The sequence below is a fragment of the Rhinopithecus bieti genome, unplaced genomic scaffold (genome assembly GCF_001698545.2).
Source record: "Rhinopithecus bieti isolate Rb0 unplaced genomic scaffold, ASM169854v2 scaffold_18644, whole genome shotgun sequence".
NCBI classification, from domain to species: Eukaryota; Metazoa; Chordata; class Mammalia; order Primates; family Cercopithecidae; genus Rhinopithecus; species Rhinopithecus bieti.
The window spans coordinates 2,231,831-2,248,412 of record NW_016809656.1 but is presented as its reverse complement, the minus strand read 5'-3'; positions in this window follow the sequence as shown (position 1 = coordinate 2,248,412).

The window sequence follows — 16,582 nt, the reverse complement described above, 5'->3', positions numbered from 1 at the left end:
AAAAAAAAAAAAAAAAAAAAAAAAAAAAAAAAAAAAAAAAAAAAAAAAAAAAAAAAAAAAAAAAAAAAAAAAAAAGTAGGATCTAAAGTAAATTCTTAGGTTTATTTTAGAATATGAGGGAATAAAGAGACAATGCATTTTGTATGTCCAGCTTCTTTGTTTAACTGGAAAAGCTGAGAAATGAGATGATTTTTCTAAGGTATAAAACATAACAATAGATATGGAATTAAAAATTGTATTTGCTGGTTCCTAGTTCAAATATTCAGTGCAATATACAAAGACAACTCCTTAATTTTCCAAGAAGGAAAAGAAATTCTGAATTAATACAAAAATTGTAATTATAGACAATATTATGCTGTGTCGAGATGTGAAGTTTTCATGGAAGTTTTCTAATATTTTTACGAAAGGTTTTAAGGGAGGATAAACTTCAAATAATATTAAGGGATTTAAATATCATTATATACAAGGAATTAATAATATTTCCTACCAATGCTTATTTTAAAATAGCATATTACAATTTTATTCAGTGTGCTAAATGATCTTTTTTTTATTATTTTGAGACTGAGTAACCACATTAAGAAGAACTTATGAAAAGGAAAACAATGATACAACTAAGTAGCGTATCTTATTGTTAGTTATTATTTTCGCTGTTATGGGCTGAATGTCTGTATTCCCCAAAATGCATGTGTTGAAGCAATAACCATCAACGTGGTTATATTTGGAGATCAGACCTTTAAAGAGGTAATTAAACTTAAATTAGGTCATAAATGTGGGGCCCTGATTTTATGGAAATAGCATCCGTATAAGAAGAGATACCTGAGAACTTGCCTGCTCTCTCCCTCCATGCTCAGAGGAAAGGCCATATCAGGACAAAGTGGCCGTCTGCAAGCCAAGAAGAAAGCCTCCACCAGAAACCGAAGCTTGTCAGACCTTGATTTTGGACTTTCCCACGTCTAGAACTGTAAATAAATTTCAGTTAAGTCTACAGCATTTTGTTATGACAGCTCAAATTGACTAATACACCAAAACAAGACAAAGCAAAAGAGTTGTTTGCTATATACAACTAGAATTACCTCTCATATCCAAAATCAGTTTCTGCTCTTTCTTATCTTAATACTCCAAATTATATCTTGTCTTTCAATTTAATTTAATCAACCCAACTCATTTCTAACTACATTTTTTTCATTTACGGATCCATTCATTCACTCATTCATTCATTTTGCTCCACGTAAGATATTTCTTTTAGATACAGTAAAGTTTTAAAATACAAATTTTGCATAATCAGTTGTTTTAGTAAATACATTCGATGTATTAACATCTGTCTACCTGATCAAATCAAAAAAGTTAATTTCCACATACTTTTCCTTTAGCCCACACTTACTTAAAACCACCTATTTTAATATTATGCAAATAATATGTCAGAAAATTGAGCAAGAGAAAGTAAAATTCAAGATATATTTGCTTTCTGTACCATCAGCTGAAACATTTTATTCATGTTGTCTATAAGTAAATGCTACAGTAATATTTTTACAAAAAAAGCAAAATTATTTTAATATCTCTACATACTACTAGAAAATGTTTTCTTAAATAACAATTGCATCATTTTAAATTAGTACAGGTTTTTAAAGGAACAAAAGCTACCCAAATCACTATATAAAATTCTTCCTAAAGTATATAAAGAAAATAATATTTGTGGCTAACTAGACATTTAATTAGGTACATAAATGAGTGTTAAGCCTAACCTACTAATTTGAGGAAGAATATAATTTGATTAAATGTATTTGAAATGTTTTATTTATACTTTTATTGACTCATATAGAAAAGTTGTGTGATATTGGCTACTAATATTATGTATTTGTGCATTTATTTAAATATTTATGAAACATTTGGTGCATTTACTGTGTGCCAGATATTATGTGAGATACATGAATGACAAAGGTGAAAATAGTGGATTAGAGCCCTTGGTCTGGTTTTTTACATGTGTCTGTTCTTAACTGGACACTGTGATATTTAAGAACAGAAAATGAATGCTAACAGTTTTTGCATGCTGTCCTTTCAGAATAATTCCTAATACCTGGCACATAATTAATAAATATACAATAACCAAATAGATAAATGTATTAATAAATAAAATAATGCACTAATGTCAATTAACGGCACTCAACCTATGATAAATGCTATAAATTTGTAGTAAGTTACAATTAACATTGTACACAAAGATAATAGAGGAGAGCATGAAGAAAGCTGATAAGGAATGTCCTTTCAGAGTCTAAAAGAAACCGCACTTTAGTCTTGTCTGCTTCCTTCAAGTGTGCATNAATAATATTTCCTACCAATGCTTATTTTTAAAATAGCATATTACAATTTTTATTCAGTGTGCTAAATGATCTTTTTTTTATTATTTTGAGACTGAGTAACCACATTAAGAAGAACTTATGAAAAAGGAAAAACAATGATACAACTAAGTAGCGTATCTTATTGTTAGTTATTATTTTCGCTGTTATGGGCTGAATGTCTGTATTCCCCCAAAATGCATGTGTTGAAGCAATAACCATCAACGTGGTTATATTTGGAGATCAGACCTTTAAAGAGGTAATTAAACTTAAATTAGGTCATAAATGTGGGGCCCTGATTTTATGGAAATAGCATCCGTATAAGAAGAGATACCTGAGAACTTGCCTGCTCTCTCCCTCCATGCTCAGAGGAAAGGCCATATCAGGACAAAGTGGCCGTCTGCAAGCCAAGAAGAAAGCCTCCACCAGAAACCGAAGCTTGTCAGACCTTGATTTTGGACTTTCCCACGTCTAGAACTGTAAATAAATTTCAGTTAAGTCTACAGCATTTTGTTATGACAGCTCAAATTGACTAATACACCAAAACAAGACAAAGCAAAAGAGTTGTTTGCTATATACAACTAGAATTACCTCTCATATCCAAAATCAGTTTCTGCTCTTTCTTATCTTAATACTCCAAATTATATCTTGTCTTTCAATTTAATTTAATCAACCCAACTCATTTCTAACTACATTTTTTTCATTTACGGATCCATTCATTCACTCATTCATTCATTTTGCTCCACGTAAGATATTTCTTTTTAGATACAGTAAAGTTTTAAAAATACAAATTTTGCATAATCAGTTGTTTTAGTAAATACATTCGATGTATTAACATCTGTCTACCTGATCAAATCAAAAAAGTTAATTTCCACATACTTTTCCTTTAGCCCACACTTACTTAAAACCACCTATTTTTAATATTATGCAAATAATATGTCAGAAAATTGAGCAAGAGAAAGTAAAATTCAAGATATATTTGCTTTCTGTACCATCAGCTGAAACATTTTATTCATGTTGTCTATAAGTAAATGCTACAGTAATATTTTTACAAAAAAAGCAAAATTATTTTAATATCTCTACATACTACTAGAAAATGTTTTCTTAAATAACAATTGCATCATTTTAAATTAGTACAGGTTTTTAAAGGAACAAAAGCTACCCAAATCACTATATAAAATTCTTCCTAAAGTATATAAAGAAAATAATATTTGTGGCTAACTAGACATTTAATTAGGTACATAAATGAGTGTTAAGCCTAACCTACTAATTTGAGGAAGAATATAATTTGATTAAATGTATTTGAAATGTTTTATTTATACTTTTATTGACTCATATAGAAAAGTTGTGTGATATTGGCTACTAATATTATGTATTTGTGCATTTATTTAAATATTTATGAAACATTTGGTGCATTTACTGTGTGCCAGATATTATGTGAGATACATGAATGACAAAGGTGAAAATAGTGGATTAGAGCCCTTGGTCTGGTTTTTTACATGTGTCTGTTCTTAACTGGACACTGTGATATTTAAGAACAGAAAATGAATGCTAACAGTTTTGCATGCTGTCCTTTCAGAATAATTCCTAATACCTGGCACATAATTAATAAATATACAATAACCAAATAGATAAATGTATTAATAAATAAAATAATGCACTAATGTCAATTAACGGCACTCAACCTATGATAAATGCTATAAATTTGTAGTAAGTTACAATTAACATTGTACACAAAGATAATAGAGGAGAGCATGAAGAAAGCTGATAAGGAATGTCCTTTCAGAGTCTAAAAGAAACCGCACTTTAGTCTTGTCTGCTTCCTTCAAGTGTGCATGTTCTCAATAAGACTGAACTTAGAAGGAGTCAATATTCATTGACCATTTTCTTCTATTTCCTGGAATTCTCCTTTGTGATTTCTGCTTGCCTTCCAATCAATTTGTTGGATGCCTGAGAACAAATTTACTTGGGAACTTTAAGAAGGGACTTTAACCTGGTGGCATCCTAGTTCTGACAATGTCCAAAATACTTTTTGATTTTATCTATTTGATGTTCCTTTTACTTTCTGATAATCAAGCTTCTTCAACTCTTAATGTATATGATTTAGGTTAGGTTAGGTACATGCCCAGACCTGGCCCATCAGAGTCACAGGCCCCAAATATAATGATTAAATCTCTATGTGATCTCTTGAATAATACAATTGTATGTGAGTTTTATGTTGAGCTTGTAGAAAAAAAGACACACACTCTCGACAGAGTTGTTTATCTGTTAGAATATAAGTTTGGTGCTGCCTGTTACCATTTCTACCACTGCCTAGAAACAGACTTCTTGAGAACTAGATCAAAGGGTTTGGAAGCAGGGTAGGAGAAGCTGAGCTAAGAGATGTAAAGAGCTAAAAGATGTGGTAGGAATACAGGGGCATCAGCAAGAAGATGCTGGAATGTAAGTTTCGCCCCAGGGTCTGTTGCTGACAGAATCTATGTCTGGCAAAGGAGGCAGGCTCCAGGGGAACTTATTATTTCCTCAATAATACATGTTATGTTTTAGATCCAGGTGTGTTTGAAGCCAGCTTTACTACAGACTTCCTTGTTACATAGGGTAAATACTTTTTGCCTTCTTATTAAAATTGCAGTGCAAGTTAGAAGTCTGTCCTTCACTATTCCTGGGTAAAAACTAATTGATGTGAACCAGATGCCTCCAAATTTCTGTCAACGAAAAGAGTCAAAGTCAGCAAAAAATTTGAAGAGATTTATTCTGAGCCAAATATGAGTGACCAAATGACCTGTGACAGAGCCCTCAGGAGATCCCGAGAACAGGTGCCCAAGGTGGTTGGACTAAAACTTGGTTTTATACATTTTAGGGAGACATAAGACATCAATCAATACATGTAAGATGTACATTGGTTCTGTCTAGAAAGACAAGACAAGTAGAAGTGGAGGCTTCCAGGTCATAGGCAGATTCAAAGATTTTTCTGATTGGCAATTTGTTGAAAGAGTTATATCTAAAGACCTGAAATCAATGGAAAGGAATGTCTGGGTTAGGATAAGGGGCTTTGGAGACCAAGGTTTTTTCATGTAGATGAAGTCTCCAGGTAGCAGGCTTCAGAGAGAATAGTTTGTAAATGTTTCTTATAAGACTTAAAGAGTCTCTTCTACCAGTCTTAAAGTCTCTGTGTTGATGCTGATGATGGTCAGCTGTGAGGTATGACCTCTACTTCTCATCACTCACGGCCTGAACTAGCTTTTCAAGTTAACTTTGGAATGCCCTCGGCCGAGAGGAGGGACCCATTCAGAGACTGGGGGACTTAGAATTTTATTTTTGGTTTACATTTCCTAATAGAGAATGCAGAACTGTGTAAGTTCGAATAGTTGTTTTTATAGACTGTGCCCAATGCAAACATTAATAATGTTATTTGAATGTGAGTTAGGTAAAAATAATTTATAGAAACTTTAAAATTAGAAATTAAGGAGACAAATTTTCAATACTTATGTCTCCATATTGTAACAGACAAGGAAGTAAGTTCACTTATATTTCATTCTATCAAAATATCTACAGTTTATGTATATATATAAACTGTACATATAAATATAATCTGTGTGTATATATATGTAGTTACGGCACATTGTATGTTATGAACACAGATTTAAGTCTGGTCATTTATATAAATATTACACATATGCACACATATATATGACTTATAACTCTCTTTAAAATGACTTAATTCTTTTACCTTTTCATAATAGTAATTAAATTTTATTCATGCTGTATACTAGATATCATAATTTACACCAGCCTTCTCATAACTCTCAATATCCAAATGTAATGTTTCTACATTTAGAGTATTTTGTAGTAATAATAAAGCTAGCAACTCACCTCTCTACCCCTCAGCCATTGAAAACACACATAGACACACACACACACACACACATGCATGCACAAACACAGTCCCAAAACATTCACATCAGTAACTGAGAAAAAAATGTTAAATCAACTTGGGTTTCACATGTGTTTATCTCAAATACTTTCTGTTCTTCATGAAACAATTTTTAAAATTTTGGCTGACACACACACAGACACACACACACATACACCCACAAAATCCAAAAAATCAATTGCTCAATTCATTTATTTGTTTTACAGTTTTCTTAGGTCAAGTTCCCTTGAAGCAGGACTGAGACAAAGATTTGTGTACAAAATGATTTTTCAAGAAAGTGCTCCCAAGAAACAGTAGTAAGTGTATAAAGAAGGAAGACTTAGAAGAGAGACGACATGCAGTGGTAAGAATACAGGGGCATCAACAAGAAGATACTGGAATGTAAGTTTTGCCTTAGGGTCTATTGCTGACAGAATCCGTGTCTGGCAAAGGAGTCAGGCTCCAAGGGAACTTAAGTCCCAGGCATGGCTAGCTCTCTGCTGTTCTACTAGAAGAGGACAGTCCTCCTAAGAGGAGTAGTAAATGAGGCCCTTGGAAGTCAAAGCACATGGAAGAGGACCTAGAAATAGTAAGAGGAAACATGACGGATATGGGCAGAGTGCTGAAAATGCCCCACTACAACAGTGAAGTTAAAAATCTCGAACATCTTTCTTTATTGAATGAGCTACATTGAAAATATAGAAACACAAGCCAAGTATACTAATAAAAAAGTAATACATGCCATAAGACATTAAAAAATATTTAGTTAGATAAAACACAAATTTTAATCAACTGAGAAAGCATACTGATATAACATATACAGTTTTCTTGAATTTGGATGGAAAGAATTACCTGCATGTACATTTAATTACTTAAATGGTACCAGATTGTTAATAAACATATTTACACCTTTGTTTTTTTTTTTTTTTTTTTTTTTTTTTTTTTGAGATGGAGTATTGCTCTTGTTGCCCAGGCTGGAAGGCAGTGGCACAATCTCAGCTCACTGCAACCTCCATCTTCCCGGGTTCAAGCAATTCTCCTGCCTCAGTCTCCTGAGTAGCTGGGATTACAGGAGCCCACCACCATGCCCGCCTAATTTTTTTTTTTTTTTTTTTTTTTTTTGTATTTTAGTAGAGATGGGGTTTTACCATGTTGCCAGGTTGGTCTCAAGCTCCTGGTCTCATGATCCACCCACCTCAGCCTCCCAAAGTGCTGGGATTACAGTCATGAGCCATCATGCCTCACCTATACTGTTTTTTAATGGCTAATAATTGCTATTAAGCAAGCCATTTGCTGCTGTTACTTTATCATTTTAATTTATCTTTACTCCTTCTCCATCTTTTTCTTTCTCATTTCCCTCCTCTGTTCTGTTATTTTCCTTTCCTCCTTTTCTTTTTAATTCTTCTCCTACTTTTACCTCTTTCTTCTTCTTTCTACATTAAATTATTAACTACTACTATCAGAGCTACTGTTACCAGAAAGGGGTCCTGATTCAGACCCCAGAGAAGGTTCTTGGATCTCATGCAAGAAAGAATTTGGCAAGTCCATAGAGTAAAGTGAAAGCAAGTTTATTAAGAAAGTAAAGGAATAAAAGAATGGGTACTCCACAGTTAGAACAGCAGCATGGGTTGCTTGACTGAGTATACTTAAAACTATTTCTTGATCACATGCTAACAAGGGGTGGATTACTCATGAGTTTTCTGGGAAAGGGGTGGGGATTTCCTGGCACTGAGGTTAGATCATCTAGGATATCTTCCAGACGTTGCCATGGCATTTGTAAACTGTCATAGTGCTGGTGGGAGTGTCTTTTAGCATGTTAATGCATTATAATAAGCAGGTAATGAACAGTGAGGAGGACCAGAGGTCACTTTCATCACCATCTTGGTTTTGCTGGGTTTCGGCCAGCTTCTTTACTGCATCCTATTTTATCAGCAGGCTCCTTATGACCTGTATCTTGTGCTGACCTCCTATCTCATTCTGTGACTAAGAATGCCCAACCTCTTGGGAAGGCAGCCCAGCATGTCTCAGCCTCATTTTACCCAACCCCTATTCAAGATGGAGTCACTCTAGTTCTAACACCTCTGACATCACAAACACAGCCACCACCATTACTGCAATCACCATTTAATAAAAAATTATCAGGTATTAATTAAAAATATTTCCATTATAATTCACACTTTGTTTTTGTTTGTAGAATACAGGTCATAAACAGTGATTGCTACACATATATTTTTTCTTACATATATATGTGTGTGTGTGTATATGTATATGTAAGAAAAATACTAAGCCCTATGATATAATTATTGCTGGCATGCCTGCGTACACATTCATCCATGAACCCAAACTTGAGGACTGATAGAAATAGAAAGAAGCATGAGGTGAATCTGAGGAAAGTTTGGTGTGTTTTTTTTTCTTTTGGTTTTGTTTTGTTTTTAGAAAGGGTCTTATTCTGTTGCCCAGGCTGGAGTGCAGTGGCACAGTCATGGTTCACTGCAGCCTCAAATGCCTGTGCTCAAGTGATCCTCCCACCTCAGCTTCCCAAGTAACTGGGACTACAAGCATACACCACCATGCCTAGCTGATTTTTAAATTTCTTGTAGAGACGAGGTCTCACTATGTTGCCCAGTGATACCTCCATGGTATCCAGTAGAGACAGGATTTTACCATGTTGGCCAAGTTAGTCTCAAACTCCTGGCCTCATGATCCACCTGCCTCAGCCTCCCAAAGTGCTGGCTGTGGCTCCACCCAAATCTCATCTGGAATTGTAACTCTCACAATTCCCAAGTGTCATGGGAGGTGATTGAATTATGGGGGCAGGTCTTTACTTCGCTGTTCTCATGATAGTTGATAAGTATCACAAGATCTGATGGTTTTAAAAATGGGAGTTTCCCTGCACAAGCTCTCTCTTTGCCTGCCACTATCCATGTAAGACGTGACTCGCTCCTCCTTGCTTTCCACCATGATTGTGAAGCCTCCCCAGCCATGGGGAACTGTTAAGTCCATTAAACCTCTTTTTCTTCCCAGTCTTGGGTATGTCTTTATCAGCAGGGTGAAAACAGTCTAATACTCTCAGTCTGATCTTGAACTCTTGGACTCAAACAAGCCTACCACCTCAGTTTCCCAAAGTGCTAGGATTGCAGATGTGAGCCCCTGTGCCCAGCCAGAAGTTACTTTTAATATTATATTTACTAATATGGGTCAATAAGGTCTAGGAGTACTGGGACATTCAGAGGTAGAGAGATTTGCTTTAGGTTTGACACAACTAATTTTAGTATGAAGATATGTGATAATTATGCTTACATGTTGACATTGAGGCAGTGGCTCAAATGCCTTGAAAATATAAATTACTAAATAAATAACAGTAAAAATTAGCAAGAAATCATTCAATAAAAGGTCAAGTATATTGTTTTTTAAAAAAAATACGAGTAAACACACTGATAACCTTAAGGTTTATATGTGAGCTTCTTGTTAGTTGTAAATTAAGGGAACACAAACTCAGATATCAAACTAAACTGCTGTGGGCTTAATTAATTACTTAAGATCAGATCAGGCCCTGCATTTGTAAGCCCTTCCCTTGCCTTTATAATGAGTTCACCTGGTAGATTTCACATGTATTCTTATTAGTTCCAACAGGACAAGAGAGAATAGGAAGTTCCTAAATGCTTCATTTTCTAAATGTGACTAAACTTTTTAATGTTCTAAAAGTGGATGCTGTGATTAGTATAAAATTTATTTTATCATTTTAAAATATTTTGGTACTGTTATATTGTTCTGTAGCTGCAGATTAATTTGGCTGTTGTACTGTAATGTGTTAAAGGAACTTCTGAATTAAAATAATGATGATGCATAAAGACAAAAATTTTCAGTTATGCAAAATTATGCAATTATTTTATGTCTAAAAAATAAGTTGCTTATCTTTAGTTGCAATATGGTCCTTTACAGTTAACTGATTGAAACTGAAATAAGCAAATAGACTGAAGCATAATTTGAAAAGCAATACAATTTGTCTGCATTTGCTTTTAATTTTAGCCATGGATAACTAGATTCCAAACAAAATGTATGTTTTATATAGACCTGTCTTTTAGTGGTTATCAAATTTCCAGGTGGATGATTTATTTTTCACGTATGAGTGAGAGTCACAACAAATAATACATCAGATAATTGACCTATGGCTGTTTTTAAAATCCAACACTTGACCTACATTTATTTTATGCTGTATGCTGGACAAAGATGCATCACCTGGATGATCCGTAGAGAAAAAGAAGGCAGAAAGCTTTTTGGCAATAGTAACTGGTGAATGCGCTAGGCTTTTAACTATTATCCTATTAAAGATGAACTGGTTTTTTATTTTTTTATTTCATTTAAAACTTCAAAGCAATTTGAACTACAGTGAGAAAGTCATATCGGTTTGTAATCTACAAGCCCTTACCCAGCTGCCTTCTGAGCGATATTTTAACATCTCCAGCAATAGAGAGTACTTGATACATAACTTGTGGCTCTCCACAAACATAAAGTCAGAGAGATGTTTAATGATCACATTTGCCCAACAAGTATGGGAGAACTCATTGGTTTAATGACAATCATTTGATGTTATTTTTTAAAATAGTGAAGAAATTACATATAATAAAAGAAAAATAAATATTATGTGTCTGTTTATGCATTTCTGACTACATGGATGCCATGTTTGTACAGAATCATGTTTGAGGAAGGTCATTAATAAAGAGGAATTACCTAATTCTCTGCTATTTCACAAGAGAGAAGGTAGGCCCACAAAACTGAATTTCTCACTATCTATGCTATTTTGGTGAAGAGAACAATAGGCTAAACGTAAAAGTGACTCAGTCAACAGATGTTGACTGAATGCATCATTGCGCAGAGCCTTACATATATATAGAAAACAGAGGAGAGGGAATCCCATACTTCTTGGTTAGAATAGTGGTCTTGAAACTTCTCAGGTCCATTTGACTTGAAAAAATTAAATAATCTGAGCTTCAATTCCTCATTTTTTAATATGGGCTGAGGAGGCCTATAAGGGGGATGTTTCTGGGAATGACATGGCTCCAAAGAGTGGGGATAACCAGATTGTTTCCCTGGAGTGGAATTAGAAAAAATGATAGGGACACAGGTGGAGTAGTTTTAAGGAGCAGGGAGTTTAGCAGGCAAGAAAGAAAGGGGAAGAAAGAAAGAAGAATTTCCCCTGTACAGAGACAGAAAGAGGGGCCTCCAAAGCTGAGAGATGGAACCCCAAGTACAGTGGACACCAGACAGGAATATATGCAGAGACTGGAGGAGGCGCTGCCTGATTTGCATATGGCTCAGGGGACTGGTTTGACCAGGCATGTCATACACGTAGCCTGTGAAAAAGCTGGCCCTCCATCCTAGTTTTTTAATATGCAAATACAGGGCGCCATGATGTTCCACACACCTGGGGATATGTGGGGGTGGCCATGTTGCCAGGAACATGTGGAGAAAGGGCAAGAAGGCTGTGGGAATCGCTATGTTTGGGTGAACCCAGTTTTTAATGGCTGGCATTTGCATATCAAAGGTTTCTGGCCTGGCTTTAAGGGCTGGGGCTTTACAAGAAACTTTTCTGGAGATGCTTTAAAAAATGAAAACTTCCTAAGGACCCCTTTTCCTTTCTAGCTGTCTAAAATAATTTTTTAATAACTCCTGACACAGAAAGATTAATTGACACAAGAAACAGAGCACTTAGATTAATTGCTTAGAAATAGTTTCCTTCCTTATTAGCGTTTCAGCTTTTTTAAATTGAATTTTTCCTCTTTGTTAGGATGCATTTTATAAGCGACTTTTGGATCTCTTACAGTATGGTAAAATATAGAGTGCCTAAAGTGACCTAAAATGCTCTAAAATAGATTATAGAATATTGTAAATCATATTTTTGCCTTTATTTTGAGGATTTTTTATTTTCTTTGCTTTCTATGATTTGTTGAAGAAAAAAGATAAACAACTTTTGAAAGAAAATTCTTATTTTCTGACATTTACAGAGGGAAGGTATGTTATTCCATCCCAAAGACAATCATATTTGTTTATTTTTTTAGAAGAAATGTAATTATCTTAAGAAATTCCCCTTATGATTTTTATCCTAAAATCTACTTCATCCAAATTTCTAATTGAGAAATAAAATAAATGTTCATTTTCCTGGATCCAGTGGCGATTCAATTTTAAAAAATGGTTGTTTAATGTGAATTATTATTTAATTTTATAGGAAAAAGAAGCATCTGTACAATTATAAATGGAACCATAAGAGTGAAAATATATTATTGAACACATTTCTGGCATAATAAAGGTGTAGACTGATCAACCTCACCAGTGACTTTTTTCCAAAGCACACTGTAAGAGAGCTTTCAAATACAAACATCTGTATGTGGTAGAGATCTTTTAAACTTTTACCAAGCATCATTTCTGTAAGAATAACATTTTCTAGGATAGTCAGAACTCTCTTGTAAAATCTAGACCAAAAGAATACAAATACCTGTGAGAAAATTACTCAGACAAGGAAAAAATATATATCCATTACAAAGAAATGGAAAACAAAAGAAAAGGGAACAGATTTTGAAATGTATCTTGATAGAAATGAAATTTAAAGTTTCAGTGCAACTACATCAAGTAGTCCTTTTATGTTTAAAATCATTGCTTTTATACAAAAGACTAGGAACCAAAATACCACTTCATATGCAAGTCAGTAGTTTAATGGCCCTTATCAACTGTGACTTTAGATCTTCAGATTCAAAACCCTAATTTGTCAGTTAGAGGAAGTTTTTTCTCAGGGAAATGTAGACAGAAGGCAGAAGAAATATGTAAATCACTTTCACATAACCATTTTTGATACATACCTCAAAAAAGACAACTACATACATTTTCTCATAGAAAGGAGAGGTAAAAACTTCTTTGATTCATATAACCTATCGTAATTCATTGCTTGAATCATTAATTCATTTGAAATCTATTTTTCAAGCACTGTAATTGATAGGCAGAAGAAGTTTAATACTTATCAAAAGAAATACAATCTCTCCCTCCATGGAAGGATAGAGACATAAATAAACACATTAAAACAAAAGTTATGATGAGTGTGTTCTCTGTGTGTATTATGAGTGATGTACGTTTATAAAAGAAAACTAGAATATGTTATAGAATGTATATTTGCATAGAGGAATGCAATTTCAAGTGAAATATAAGGGAAAAGCCTCATCAAAAGGAGACATTTAAGTTAATCCTAAAGATTAAGTTGAATTTCTTTCAGGGAAGAGCATGGGTGTGAGGAAAAGTCCTAAGGGAAGAAAGAATTAGTAGAAATTTTGCTTGTGTGCCTTTCCCCTTCCCCCACTTTCTGTGTTGGAGGCTAAGTTAATAACAACCTTCTAGTTCATGGCATTATCATTACTAATCCTCACAAAGTTGCTCTCTTGTTTTATTTATTTATTCTTTTATTTAGATTTCTGACTCCAAAACTTTTCATTATATAAAGACATTGCAATGGGATTAAAGTCCCCTTTTTGTTTATATATTTTATTTTAAAGTATGCATTGGTGTTTTTAAACGTATCTTCTCAACTTGCATAAATTATATGTATCTTACATTACACAAACTAATTTGTCATTATGGTTTAATGTTTTTTTCACTTGGCATTTTATTTTATGATCCATATTGCTTGGTGAAATTGTAGTCTGATACTCTTTATTGCTCTATAGGACTCAGTGCTATCCTCAATATTTTGCTTTTCCTTCCCCAGTGTTTGATATAGTGAACTCCAAGTTTCTCTTTAAAGAATCAATATGTCAGTATGTTCAGCTCTCTCTCTTATTCTTTGATTCTCCATTTCAAAGTTTAACTTCCTAGTCGTCTTCACCCCTTTGCCTCTAGTTTCAGTAAACAACTTTCCTGCCAGTTCTAATCATTAATTCACATCTGTTTCCCTGGTCACCTGCTTTGACCTGAGACAGCCCTAGTCACCTGTTCTGACCTGAATCATCCTGTGCCACCTTGAGAGGTGAAGCTGGCTGGGCTTCTGGGTCAGGTGGGGACTTGGAGAACTTTTCTGTGTAGCTAAAGGATTGTAGACACACCAGTCAGCACTCTGTGTCTAGCTAAAGGTTTGTAAATGCATCAGTCAGTGCTGTGTGTAGCTAATGTCTTCGTAATCACTTATTATTAGGCCTGAAAAATCACACATAGGTTTTCACCCAGAAGCCAGACAACCCAATGCTTTGATACTATGTTGTCCAAACTCCTGTAAGTCCTAAATCTTAATAATTCCCTGAATTTGCCAGTCCACTACTCCTGACACATATTAGACTCATACACATAGACTGAAGTTTGGTACATGGTATAGGATGTTGCTAAATTTCAATGTCTAATACTTCCTCTTTATTGAACTCATTTTTTTCTATCTATAGCCAAGCAACTTCAACTAATTTATTTTAAACATACAAATTAATAAATTGTTATGTTAGTCTTATTTTGACGCATAGAAACAGAAGAACAATATTTCACAAATAACTTTAAAACACAAACTCAAGGCTTATTTTAGGCAATTTGATACAATTAACTGGTTTAAATAAGTTTTAATCTGTATTATTAATAGCATCTTGTTAGCAATAAAATATATTTATAGCATATATGTTAATCATGTTCAATTTATACATGTTTTCATATAATTCCCTGAAACCATGAAGCACTAAAATACACAATTTTCTATTAAAATAGTTTAATTAGAAATTTCTCTTAAGAAACAGATTTTATAAAACAATTCCTCAGTTTAGTGTACTATTTATTATCATTCAATAAATAACCCACTGGGAAAACTTATTAATAAATAAATACTTATAGAAATTATATTTCTACTTGGACATACTCTTATTTCAAACTCCACTTAAAGGGTTAAAAGCTAGTTAGAATTTTTTTTACGACAACTTTTTCTAGTAGTCATTCAGAATTTGCTTTTTAGATGTATAAATATTTCATAAATGGCGGCACCAGTGAGTCTGATTATAATGGGCACCTAAAGATAAGATGCAAGTCATAGACTCTTGAATAAAATATATCCCATTTTTAATATCACAAGTGACATCATTTCAATTCAGAAAATTGTGATCTTGTTGGAGTAATACTTAGTACAGTCTAGACAAAAGATGGAAAAGTTTTGAAAATATTTAAAGTAAAATCATATCAAAGACTAGGTTAAGCTTTGCAATGCTTTTGATTAGCTGTAATCTTTTGGAAAAATTGCTTAAGATTTCAAAAGTTTCTTATCAATGAAATATTTTTATTTAGAAATGAGAAATTAAATACATATTTAATATAGTTACAGACTATGAGTGGAGAAGTGATACTTTATTTTCTTAAAATAAAGTTATATGTATTAGGCTCTTTTCAAATGCCTATATTCGGAGAATGAATGCTATGGAAAGCTATTACTAATTCAACATGTAGCCATCATTTTGCTCTTCACTATTGGAATTTCAAGACTTCCATGATTTTCTTACATAAGTCTCGATTTTTTTGTCTTTTTCATCAATCATAATATATGATTGAGTTGATTGAAAATTGAGTTGTAAGAGAATATAATTGTAATTTCATAGCCATATGTCCTAACCACACTCTATTATCCTTAAAAACTTAGGAAATTAGACTCATACATGAAGAAGAGTCAGGATGATGTGGAAAGCCTTCGATGAAGCGTTAGATACTATAATTATTTGGGGGCTTGGATACAAAAATGAAGAAACCTAGATTTAAATTAAAGGTATATGTGGCAGGACGCAGTGACTCATGCCTGTAATCCCAGGACTTTGGGAGGCAGAGTTTGGCAGATCACTTGAGACTGGAAGTTCGAGGCCAGAAGTTTGAGACCAGCCTGGGCAGCAGGGTGAAAACCCATCTCTACTAAAATATAAAAATTAGCCTGGCGTGGTGGCATGCACCTGTAGTCCCAGCTACTCTGGAGTCTGAAACACGATAATCACTTGAACCCAAGAGACAGAGCTTGCAGTGAGTGGAGAGGCACCACTGCACTCCAGCCCGACAGAGTGAGACGCTCTCACACGCACACACACAAAAACAGCTGCCACTAACAACAAAATAAGTAAATAAATAATAGGTATATGTTTTTCATAGTCTATGTTAATCGAAATATAATTACAATACAATGACACATTTAGATGTTACCAGACAAAATGCAACTTTTCTCACTAACAAGCATAATTCTTTGCTTAAATTAGCAGTTCTTCAGACATATGAATGGCATGAATTACCTTTGCCTTCATAGTCATAGACAGAAATCTTTTTATGTGGTCACACCAATTTGTGTATTTGGGTA